Raw genomic sequence first — 13,092 nt, forward strand, 5'->3', positions numbered from 1 at the left:
CTGGCAGGTATCATTAACATAGTAATTTAATAGAATTTACTAAAGAGCCTTACAGTGCCTTGCGAAAGTATTCGGCCCCCTTGAACTTTTCAACCTTTTGCCACATTTCAGGCTTCAAACATAAAGATATAAATTTTTTATTTTATGTGAAGAATCACCAACAAGTGGGACACAATTGTGAAGTGGAACGAAATCTATTGGATTTTTGAAACTTTTTTAACTAATAAAAAAATGAAAAGTGGGGCGTGCAAAATTATTCGGCCCCCTTGCGTTAATACTTTGTAGAGCCACCTTTTGCTGCGATTACAGCTGCAAGTCGCTTGGGGTATGTCTCTATCAGTTTTGCACATCGAGAGACTGAAATTCTTGCCCATTCTTCCTTGCAAAACAGCTCGAGCTCAGTGAGGTTGGATGGAGAGCGTTTGTGAACAGCAGTTTTCAGCTCTTTCCACAGATTCTCGATTGGATTCAGGTCTGGACTTTGACTTGGCCATTCAAACACCTGGATACGTTTATTTGTGAACCATTCCTTTGTAGATTTTGCTGTATGTTTGGGATCATTGTCTTGTTGGAAGATAAATCTCCGTCCCAGTTTCAGGTCTTTTGCAGACTCCAACAGGTTTTCATCCAGAATGGTCCTGTATTTGGCTGCATCCATCTTCCCCTCAATTTTAACCATCTTCCCTGTCCCTGCTGAAGAAAAGCAGGCCCAAACCATGATGCTGCCACCACCATGTTTGACAGTGGGGATGGTGTGTTGAGGGTGATGAGCTGTGTTGCTTTTACGCCAAACATATCGTTTTGCATTGTGGCCAAAAAGTTCGATTTTGGTTTCATCTGACCAGAGCACCTTCTTCCACATGTTTGGGGTGTCTCCCAGGTGGCTTGTGGCAAACTTTAGACGAGACTTTTTATGGATATCTTTGAGAAATGGTTTTCTTCTTGCCACTCTTCCATAAAGGCCAGATTTGTGCAGTGTAAGACTGATTGTTGTCCTATGGACAGACTCTCCCACCTCAGCTGTAGTTCTCTGCAGTTCATCCAGAGTGATCATGGGCCTTTTGGCTGCATCTCTGATCAGTCTTCTCCTTGTCTGAGCTGAAAGTTTAGAGGGACGGCCAGGTCTTGGTAGATTTGCAGTGGTCTGATACTCCTTCCATTTCAAGATGATCGCTTGCACAGTGCTCCTTGGGATGTTTGAAGCTTGGGAAATCTTTTTGTATCCAAATCCGGCTTTAAACTTCTCCACAACAGTATTACGGACCTGCCTGGTGTGTTCCTTGGTCTTCATGATGCTCTCTGCGCTTTCAACAGAACCTTGAGACTATCACAGAGCAGGTGCATTTATACAGAGACTTGATTACACACAGGTGGATTCTATTTATCACCATCAGTCATTTAGGACAACATTGGATCATTCAGAGATCCTCGCTGAACTTCTGGAGTGAGTTTGCTGCACTGAAAGTAAAGGGGCCGAATAATTTTGCACGCCCCACTTTTCATTTTTTTATTAGTTAAAAAAGTTTCAAAAATCCAATGGATTTCGTTCCACTTCACAATTGTGTCCCACTTGTTGGTGATTCTTCACATAAAATAAAAAATTTATATCTTTATGTTTGAAGCCTGAAATGTGGCAAAAGGTTGAAAAGTTCAAGGGGGCCGAATACTTTCGCAAGGCACTGTATATACAATGGTACCCAAAAAGACAATGAAGTAAGCTTTAAAATTTTAGTTTCCCTTTTAAGGTACATCATAAGTCAACATATAAAGGTGCAGTAATAATCACTACATTATTTAAAAGGAAGTAACTTAAATTATAGCTATTCAGCAATATACCAAATATATAATTATTTTTCTATCAAATAATTGATAAATATATTTTGAATCTGCAGTTTTCCTCCATGCAAATTATTATGTTGTATCAGAAAGCAGATTTAGTTTAAATCATTTTAATGAGCAAGCATCAGAGGCAAATTCAGCGTTTGTTTTTGATCCTCGGCTTGTCTTTTAGATGCTAGATTTATCCATGACCAGACATGGTATTGGATCAGCATTTTCCACCTTTCCCCCTTTTTGTAATGTGCGTACAGTACATTGAATACAGTATTTATGGATGATTATTTTTTTTAGTCATGTAATCGATGATGATCAATGAAGCATCTTAACAATACCATTTCTTTTTATGTGTTTTTTCTTAATATAAGTGAGAATTTGGAAAAAAGTGCATCATGTCCTAAGAATCCTGAGAAGAGGTGATAAAATTGGATAAATCTGGGCTTGCTTTTGTTCTGATTATTTTTTCCTGCCTTTGCTGCTTATTTAATCTTTAAACACATTTCATATGGGCACAAGGTAAGCCCAGGAATTTCTTCCTGGAGGTTTTTATCTTGTGACTCTTCTGAACATATCACATCAGAAACCTTCCTCTAAGGTAAGCTTCTCTGTGATCACATTAAATGACTCTAAGCACAGCGGCAATGGCAACAGACTGAAGGGCTTTTGAACATTAAGAAAGTTAGAAGATTGTGGCTATAGTATATTGTTCATGAATTCAGAATAAAACAGGCAATAACAAATCTTAAACCATTTATGCAATGTTACAAGAAGAAAAATATAAAAATGTAGCTTGTGTTCAATGTTGGAATGCTGAAAGCATGTGGTTGTGAATACTGTATAAAAGCTCAGCAAACTATGGGTTATTTCCTGTCTCTAGATATGATATTTTATGTATTTATGAACTCACGTGAGCCTCTGAAGAATGTGCTTCTGTTTAGCTTGCCTAATACATGTTTATCACATGACTAGCCTCACTGTCAAATATCTAATTCATGACACAAATTATCAGTTACAAAAGAGATCACTTCAGATATTACTGGATTATAGTGCCATGATGGCACCTTGTAGATTTACATATTGTAGCAAAGCTGTGGGCTCACCAGAAACTGAATTTATGCTCAAAGCACACCACTTGGGTTGGTCACGTTGGAGAAGCAGCATGGAGTGCACCCTGTGAATTCCTGGGCCACAGAGCAGCATCCCACTATTAACACCAATGTAGCACTTAAACATGTTATGGATCCTTCAGAAACCAACTTTTTTCACAAGCTGCTTCTGCTTGATTGATTTATTTAAAGAGATTAAAAGACTCACTCTGTCCCTGGCAACTGAAGCCACCAACACAGCAAAAGCCACATCCCCAACTCTCACTTCCACAGCTGCTCACACCCAGACGCACCAAGAAACTGCTGGAGTACCATATAAGTGAGGATGGCAGCTTTACTCACGACAGGGTTACAAATGGGGGACCCTAAATGGGGAGATGAACTGGGGGAAGAAACAACAACACAAAGGGGGAAATACAACACTCTCAATCCTTTCAAAGCAGCTACCTGGGGCAGGTGCAGCTTATGTAATACAGTATACAGTACTTGTCTGCATTAGCCACCCAAGGCTTCTAGGTGTCACTGTATAAACTACACTGTGTTATACATGTATACACGCTGACTGTATGCTGGCAGGCTCTATGCAAGAAACAGTAGCAAGATTGAGGTTATTTAGCTGATCTTTCTGTTTTAAAATCTGAACTTTCTTAGCATGTAACCTTTGCTATATTGCTTTCTTTTTGTTTCGAAAGACTGAAGAATACAACTTTTACTATCACAAAGATGGCAGAAAACGCACATAGCTCTCAAAAAATCTAAAAGGTTAGAGAAAACGCATAATCTGCCTTTCAGTTCTTCAGACTGTGTTATGTGCAAAATAGATTTCTAAAAGATTTTAAACATTATGCTGTATGATTGTTAGCAAAAGGAGCTGATGTGCTTTAAAATCAGTTATTAAGGGAGTAGATAAATATTTAAATCAGTTATCCTAATATACTGTATGCATACTAGTATATACTAGTAGGGACTAGTATATGCATTGAAATCAGTCACCTGGGGCATTGGATTGGGATTTAAAATCACAATTTCCACCATATTGAGTAAAGACTATGGTCTATGACATAGTATAAACAAATTGCCTACTGGCAGATGTACTCTAATTAAAAAAAAAACTAAGCATGGGATTTTCAGTTTTCTGGTAGTGGGTGCAGAGCAGGTAGAATAATTAATTAGGTCCAGAATTAAAACCTCTTGAGTGCATGTTCACAAAGCTCTCAGATCGGAATCATCAGCCATTGTTGTTTAAGACTTTGACAAAACAGAGCCAAGTGTGGACATTGTGTTCTGATGCTAAGGACGTTCATTGCCTGACTTTATTCTATGATCAGAAATTACACTTGTTAGGCTAATGTACAAAGTGCCTCTCTTGGGCAAGGCATGTTTCCAGATTTCTGAGTTAAATCTGATGACTGATCTGACCTAAAATGGCCAGGATACTCCACACAGTTGTTTCCATGAGAAAGTTGTGTTTCCACATTTATATGGTCAATCACTCAGAAGGTGACATGTAAACTACACAGGATACGAACAAAACAAGGAAGCTAAGATGTAAGCAATTAATGTACATGTATAGGGTGAAGAGGAACAGGGTCTTTGAAGGTAAAGGTTGATGCTGAGGCAGTAAGAGATTCAATACATCTAGAGATTGTATCTTGTGTATGAAAAAAAATGAAACCCAGCACCTAAAGGACAGAACACACCTGTTTTAAAATGACCCACTTCCCATTCAGCTTGTTTTTCCTTCAAGTGCTAACAAGATGGTTGAAATGGAAGGAAAACATGATATAAGAAGATTAAGCCAGTTAATAATTTATACATACAGTACAAAAAGCCTGACAGGAAGAGGAATCTCCTCCAGATGAAAGAATCTCTCTGATAATGACTTGCCTGTCCTTCAAGTGAAGAAGGGCAAACAGTGAAATGAGTTGTGAGGGCAGTGCTCAAAGGTAAAAAACGAAGTTAGAGTTAAACCTGTTATACTCAGCATACTTTTAAGGCGTTCTTGAGTATGCAAAGATTAAAGAGTTAAAATTATACTTTTTATTTCCAGTTACTTTTTAAAATTATTTTTCACAAGGCTCTGCTTAAATATTAGTCAGCGGTTTACAATGTTCTACCTGTATGAGGAATTTATTCTGGCGTACTTGGTGCTGCAAAAACATTCTACATATCCCATAAACAGACCAGAATAATATATGTCATTAAGACAGTGCACATCCTGCAGGACTAGGAATTCTGGTTAAGCAAGAAGACTGCCCTAGGAAACTGTTCAAATACTGGGTGGTTCTGGTTTTAATGGACCAGTAGGGTCTTCCTGAGGGAAGTTTGTGGAGCAGGTGGTAGCCTGGGTGGGGGGAGTCATCAGCAATCTTTTCTGCCTGCTTCTTTGCTCTCTTTAGGAAAATACTTGAAAACTTTTCAGATGTTCAAGGAATTTTACTTGTAATTTCAGTTATTATGGGGTTAAGGTTACATACCAAAAATGTGCCTGTTCACATTATTTTTACAGTCTGTGCCCTGCGTGTTTTAAATAATGTGTGCTTTTCTTCCTTTTCATGTTTCAGGGCTTTCAAGGTGTATAAATAAATTACCCTTGTGTGCTGCAGTAAACCACAACCTTTCACATCAAGAAGAAATTTAGTTTTTAAAGCAGCTTGGAATTAAAGTTATGGCAGGAATGATCAGATTTGAAGGGACAGACCACATATCTGATTATTTTCAGGAAAAGGGCACTGATGTGGAAAAGCATCACATCAGAGTAAATGGACCCTGATCAAGTTTTAATCATTCAGGCGGAAGTGACATCGCTCTAAATATCCACACCTGAGACCATGACTTCAGGCCCCGTCTCTTGGCTGAACATTTGAATGAATTCTTATCATGTCCCTTTATACAGGATAATTGTAAGTGGTATAAGCATCTAGTTGATTTTATACCTTAAAAAATAAGTCCGTCTTTCATGGGTATATTTGATTTAAAAAAAAATAGATCAGTGAAATAGGCTCCAAATGTTTTCCATTTTTATTTCAGCCAGTTGTGTTAAAGATATTTGTCACCAAATCGTGTAGCTGCATGCAGATCAAGAAAAAGACAGAAATAACATTGGCTTTCTGTCTAAGGCAGTATCTTATTGTTTCAGCATAATTTCACCCTAGAATTATATAGCACAATAAAGCCACCCTCAGAAAAGTGCTGTAAATTACACTTTCCAGATTTCTCCTACCACACACGTTACCCCTTTTGCTTCTGCTGTCTCTGGTAATGAAGACGGCAGTCCTTTCATTTCTTCTTTTAGTAATCTCTCAAATTTATTCACTTCCCTCAACATAGCACCATTCTTTTTCCTTCACACCCACTCTAATCAACAGCCAGCCTCCCCCGCTTTTGCCCCTAACAATAATGTTACTCCTGCAGTATCTTGGCTCAGCTCTGACATACATGTACAGTGGTGTGAAAAAGTGTTTGCCCCCTTTCTGATTTCTTATTTTTTTGCATGTTTGTCACACTGAAATGTTTCACAAAACACAAAATGCGGTTTTTAAATTAAGGTTTTTATTATTAAGGGAAAAAAATCCAAACCTACATGGCCCTGTGTGAAAAAGTGATTGCCCCCCTGTTAAAACATAAATCAACTGTGGTTTATCACATCTTTGGAAAGCTGAGTTCAATTTCTCTAGCCACACCCAGGCCTGATTACTGCCACACCTGTTCTCAATCAAGAAATCACTTAAATAGGACCTGCCTGACAAAGTGAAGTAGACCAAAAGATCCTCAAAAGCTAGACATCATGCTGCGATCCAAAGAAATTCAGGAACAAATGAGAAACAGAGGAATTGAGATTTATCAGTCTGGAAAAGGTTATAAAGCCATTTCTAAAGCTTTAGGACTCCAGCGAACCACAGTGAGAGCCATTATCCACAAATGGCGAAAACATGGAACAGTGGTGAACCTTCCCAGGAATGGAAAAATTGGAAATTAGGAAAATTACCCCAAGAGCGCAGCGACGACTCATCTAAGAGGTCACAAAAAACCGCACAACAACATCCAAAGAACTGCAGGCTTCACTTGCCTCAGTTAAGGTCAGTGTTCATGACTCCACCATAAGAAAGAGACTGGGCAAAAATGGCCTGCATGGCAGAGTTCCAAGACGAAAACCACTGCTGAGCAAAAAGAACATAAAGGCTCGTCTCGGTTTTGCCAGAAAACATCTTGATGATCCCCAAGACTTTTGGGAAAATACTCTGTGGACTGACAAGACAAAAGTTTAACTTTTTGGAAGGTGTGTGTCCCATTACATCTGGCGTAAAAGTAACACAGCATTTCAGAAAAGGAACATCATACCAACAGTAAAATATGGTGGTGGTAGTGTGATGGTCTGGGGCTGTTTTGCTGCTTCAGGACCTGGAAGACTTGCTGTGGTAAATGGAACCATGAATTCTGCTGTCTACCAAAAAATCCTGAAGGAGAATGTCCGGCCATCTGTTCGTGACCTCAAGCTGAAGCGCACATGGGTTCTGCAGCAGGACAATGATCCAAAACACACCAGCAAGTTCACCTCTGAATGGCTTAAGAAAAACAAAATGAAGACTTTGGAGTCGCCTAGTCAAAGTCCCGACCTGAATCCGATTGAGATGTTGTGGCATGACCTTAAAAAAGCGGTTAAGGCTCAAAAACCCTCCAATGTGGCTGAATTACAACAATTGATGATCAAAGATGAGTGGGCCAAAATTCCTCCACAGTGCTGTAAAAGACTCATTGCCAGTTATCACAAACGCTTGACTGCAGTTGTTGCTGTTAAGGGTGGCCCAACCAGTTATTAGGTTTAGGGGGTAATCACTTTTTCACACAGAGCCATGTAGGTTTGGATTTTGTTTTTTCCCTTAATAATAAAAACCTTCATTTAAAAACTGCATTTTGTGTTTACTTGTATATATGGAATATATACAATATACTGTATGTTCCATGCATATGCAGCCGACTAAAAAATATAAATGCATGATGCGAAACATCAACCTTGAAGAGGCTTCTTATATGAACGACTTACTGTAGGTGTTTATGTTGACACATTGTTCACATATTCTATACCTTGTGTAGCAGCGTTATATAGAACGCAACTATAGCAACTATAAGAACCTCATTTAGGATAGTGTAGTTCATTTTGATCGTCACAACACAAAAAGATATTGCTGCTCTGAATCAGTCCAGAGGAGAGAAACCACATCCATTCCTGGGGATTCCCTTTTATTTTTTAACATGTGATGGAATCTGATTCAGCCTTTCTAAATTCTCAAAGGCATTGTCAAAGTCAACTCAACGCACCTCTTCATAATCATCAGTAAAAGATGAACCAGGGAACAGAAACGGAAACTAGGGGGAAGTTCGCTAAAAATTGAGACCAGCTGGCACACTTTTACAGTACAGATTGTGGGTATCTGGAACAGGCAACCCAGCTATGTTGCTAAACTGAAACCCTGTTTAAGATACAGCTGGATGAGATTCTTAGATCGATTAGCTACTAATAGTGAAATTGGAAGCTTGGGGCAAATGGTCTTTTTTCATTTGCAACTATTCTAATGTTAGAAAGTTGAAAACAATTTACAAACACAACACAGGAACAACTGTTCTTCATCTCCCATTATATGTATTTAATTCCTACAGTATAAATATAATAAAATAAGAAATAATAATTGGAAAATACAGTGTGCTGGTCATGGAAAATGGTTTCGTTCCATATCTCTTGTTGAGTATCATAGTATTTGCTTTTCTGCCTCAGAATCTCCACAGGTTATCTCTTAAAATACCCTCTGTGTGTTTGCACATTGTGCTTCAGACTTTGTCCTGTGTCTCCCATCTCTGGTTTGTTCTTCCTCTATTAGCTTTAATGAGTTACCAGCAACTTAATGCAGTAAACAAGATTCCTGCTTCCTATCTAATTTATAGCAAGTTTTGTATTCAGGCTGCATTCGTCTGTTGGAAAGAGCCGTGTGCTTTCTGTGTTTTTGCAATGCCTACCAAGAATAAGCAGCTTCCTGATAATGGATGGAAATATTGAAGATCACAACAGAATATTATAGCAAATTAAGGCATGTATGAATAATAAAAAAACATGTGGCACTCATTTTAATAACTAGGAACGAGACAAAGTATTCTGAGGAAAACATGACATACAGAGATGTGTTTTAATATGTACTGTGAAACAGAAATATAAATTACTAAGAACCAACACTACAAATTAATACTAAGAATTACAAGTTATTCAAAAAATGTCCTTACTATATATTATTATTTAACTCTGTTTACCACATGGTATGCTAGTGTTAGAAATTCCTGAATGTTTCTGACATTTGTCCTCTGATTTTCCCTCACAGAAAGCATCAGAACCCCCTACATGTTCCTTGATTTGCCATCCAGCTCCAGCTCATGCCCTTCATCCAGAGACAAAGATGAGTAGAGATCTCATACAGCTGCTGCCTTCATCTGCTACAACATCCATTAAAAAAATTCCGGTGGCACACCTGTCATCTGTTCTGCCATGAGATTTGGTTGCCAGAACCCCATTTTCAGTGCACAAAGGATGCAGGAATCCTAACATACAGCATGCAGGAGTTCTGAACTTAGCCCTGCAGATGCTCACCCTACATTACTTGTTGTCCCAGGTTCCATGGCAAGAACAATAATAAACAAATAATTACGAATAGTATGGAACAAGGTGGTTCCCTGTTCATGAAAACAGATTGGAGCTGTCATATTTGGCATCCTCGGCAGCAATAGGAAATGTATTTGATTTGTTTGATGCCCCTAAATATAGACTTTGGGTAACATAGTAGAGATTCTGTTGTGATGCCCTGACGAGCTCCAGTGCTCCTGCATCAGCACCCTCAATTGCCACAGCGCATTCCACACGTGCAAGGAGCTCGTACTTTTTAACTGTGATACGACTGAGGTCAGGGGTTTCTGTGATCAGCCAGGTTTCGAGCTGATTTTAAAATCCTGCTGAAGTTCAAGGTTCCGCATGTCTGGGCTCCTCCAGTATCTAGCCGAGACTTTATCTGCTTACTCCCCTGCACGTGACCTTTGCTCACCTGTTTTTGGATCGTTGTGCACTCCCACTTTCCATTTAGACTCTCGTGGTGACAGGTCCTGTTGTTGCTGTGCCTCAAAACCTTGGAGCACCAACCCCAAAAGAAATTTGGTGAGTCATCTACTTTTAGTCTAGGCTTAAAACTGTCTCTCTCAGGGAGGCATTTTTGTGATTATTTTATCTTTCATGTCTATACTACTAGTACTTGAGAACCCCCCAATCACTGCCTTACTTTTCCTGTGGTAAGATGAGCTCTGAGGTGGACTTGGGCCCACCAATCCTCCCACTGTGTTTGTGCCCAGCTGTGTACAATGCCACCTCTGTACGGTGAGCATGCGCTTCAGGTACCCACAGTAGCTACCGGTAACTCCTCCAATTCTGCAAAGTTTGTGGTGCAGCAGAAATCAGCAGGTTGTGGCTCAAGGCCATGGATATTCCATTTACAATATAAGCATGGTTGCAAACAAGAGGAGACCATTCAGCGTATCTACTGTAGATCATTTGGTAGTTAGTACCTAAGTTATTCAAGAATATTGCCATAACCCTTTGGGTAGAAAAGAGACTCCTGTTCTCAGTTTTAAATGCACTTCCTCCTAGTTTTCCACTTGTGCCATGTGGTTCGTGGTTCAATGCTCATTGTGAAGAAATCCACTGTGTTGATACTGTCAGTGCCTTTGAGGATTTTGATTACTTGTAACAGGAGGTGTTCAAGTATTTGACAGTTTACAGATGAAGTCTCCCTGGATGTTTTTCCACCAGAAAGCCAATCATCCTGCAAACCCTACACTGCAATGGCCTCATACGGCTATCTGTTCTTGTCTATTTATGAAGTATGTTTTTAACCCAGCCAAACCATAAAAAAAGTATTCAGTTCATTTATAGATCATAAATAAATATTGTACATAAAGATAAGGATAAAATATGAATAATATTACTAATAATACTAAATGCGGAAAACTAAATACAGTTTGCAATACCAGTTTAAAAAAACTACAATAGAATTTTAATTAAAAAACATTATTTCTAATTTTATTTTATGCTTGTACAGTATGTAAGGTACTGTAGGCTAGTCCTAATACATGTATTTTCAACTGAAATAGACAAGACAAAGCTAAATTGTTTTAAACAGCAATCAACAAAAATTCTTCCTACTGCTAGATACTTCCTGTTTGTACAACACCAATCTGCATATCCAGTAGTTATATTCTTAATGCGTGAGTACTTTAGGGTTCATTTCTACAAAAGTGCATTAATCTATTAGTGATACAGGGCACAATAATGTACTTAAAATAAGTGAAGGGCTTTGTAAAGCACACTTGACATTAAAACTGAAGTGGAGTGTTTAATCAGGCCTCTTTCCATGGGGCTGGTGGTAGTAGCAACAGGAACTGCTCTGGTAAAATACTGTAGCTCTGAATAAGACACCTGTGACCCTGCAACTGTGTATATTAGCTCAGATGAGATGTGTTTAAAAATAGACATTAGAGTTTTAAATGATGATACTTTGTATAGAAAGGTGTAACCCGAGAAGATATATTTTTCATTGAAATAACTTTCTATTTAATTTTCTCTTTTGAGGGAAATGCAACAATAAATGCTAAGCTAGAAGCACAAAGGGAAAAACTACACATTCTGAAATGACTTTCTGAAGTTTCTTCTGAAGTAACTTTAACTAAGTCAGGAGGACTGGGAAAGGTAAAGATCTATCTAGCTTCATGGGTTTATGTGCTATGAGTATATCATATTGAACTCTTTGGAGCCTCAATAGAATATTCAGAACTGTAGGTTTTTTATCTTTTATATGTGAAGCTTTACTTAAAATGCATTTGTATAAGTGGCTCATGGTGATTCGTAAGCTGTAAAGACTATAACAGTAATTAATTTCTTACTGTAATTTGCCATTGCTTTGAGTCACATATTTTCAGTTTTGAAATCTGCATGTATAGTTACAAATGGTTTTTTAGGCTATTAACAAGTGGCTTTCACGGATGGTTTGTTAACCACAATGTTCTCCTTCAACAGATAAAAGTTGCAGTGTTTCAAATTCCTGTTTTATTGTTGTCAGTTTGAATCTGGTCAGCACCTTGAAAAGTGAGAATCTTACTTTGGTCTCTTGCAAAAATCTAGTTTATAATGACATGCAACGTTTCCTCTTCAATGTTATTCTTTTTTCGTGTTCATTACATGTCTCTGGGGTGACACTGTGGCATGATGCTCTGCAGTATTACCAGTGCTGAGCCAGGTAAGCTCTTTGGGCCATGTATTCATTTGCAGATGTTGGCACATTCATAGTGGTCTCAGGGGTTTTCCCCCTTTTTTCCAGCTTTCTTCCACCTTCCTTCCAGCACAGAGGCATGCTGGCCTGGTTAGTACTGTAGGTGTCACTGAAATGCCCCTTTTGTGCTTTTCCTTGCCCGTGTATTTGTGGACTGTGGAAGATTGGTGTTCCATATGAGGCGTGCCCTCGTCTTACCTATCGTTTCTGGGACAGTTTCTGGATTGCCATAGTTTTTTTTTACCAGGAATAAGTGATATTTCTGATTAAGCCTTGATTAATTTTTACTCTTCACTTTCTTGTATGTAACAAACCATGAAAGAAAAATCAGGTAATAAAAATAAGCTAAAATAAACATTAGTAATAAGTAGGAGATCCAATGATTGAGTAATATTATGAATGGCACAGCTGGGAGGCATTTAATGTATAAACTATGTTAGCTTGGTAAAATGAGATTGAGGAACACATTTCTGACCTTGTTTGTAAAAGTGATTCAAAATATATATTATTAAATGCTTTATTAATATATTCAAGACCTTTTTAAAGCCTTTAAAAATGAATACTGTATATCTCACTATGATATAAAATGTTTCAATAGTGCATTCTGTTGTAAACCAAAATGTGAACACAGTGCTATTTCTCAGTTGATATCAGAACTTGTCATTTTATTACTATTCACACTTCCATGCTTTTTATTTCTGTTCATTTTTGTTATGTTTAACAGTGGCAAAAAGGCCATCCTGAGGTAATACAAGGAGATTCAATATCAATTTACAAACAGTATTTATTTGCAT

This window comes from Lepisosteus oculatus, chromosome 10, assembly GCF_040954835.1.
Source record: "Lepisosteus oculatus isolate fLepOcu1 chromosome 10, fLepOcu1.hap2, whole genome shotgun sequence".
NCBI lineage: Eukaryota > Metazoa > Chordata > Actinopteri > Semionotiformes > Lepisosteidae > Lepisosteus > Lepisosteus oculatus.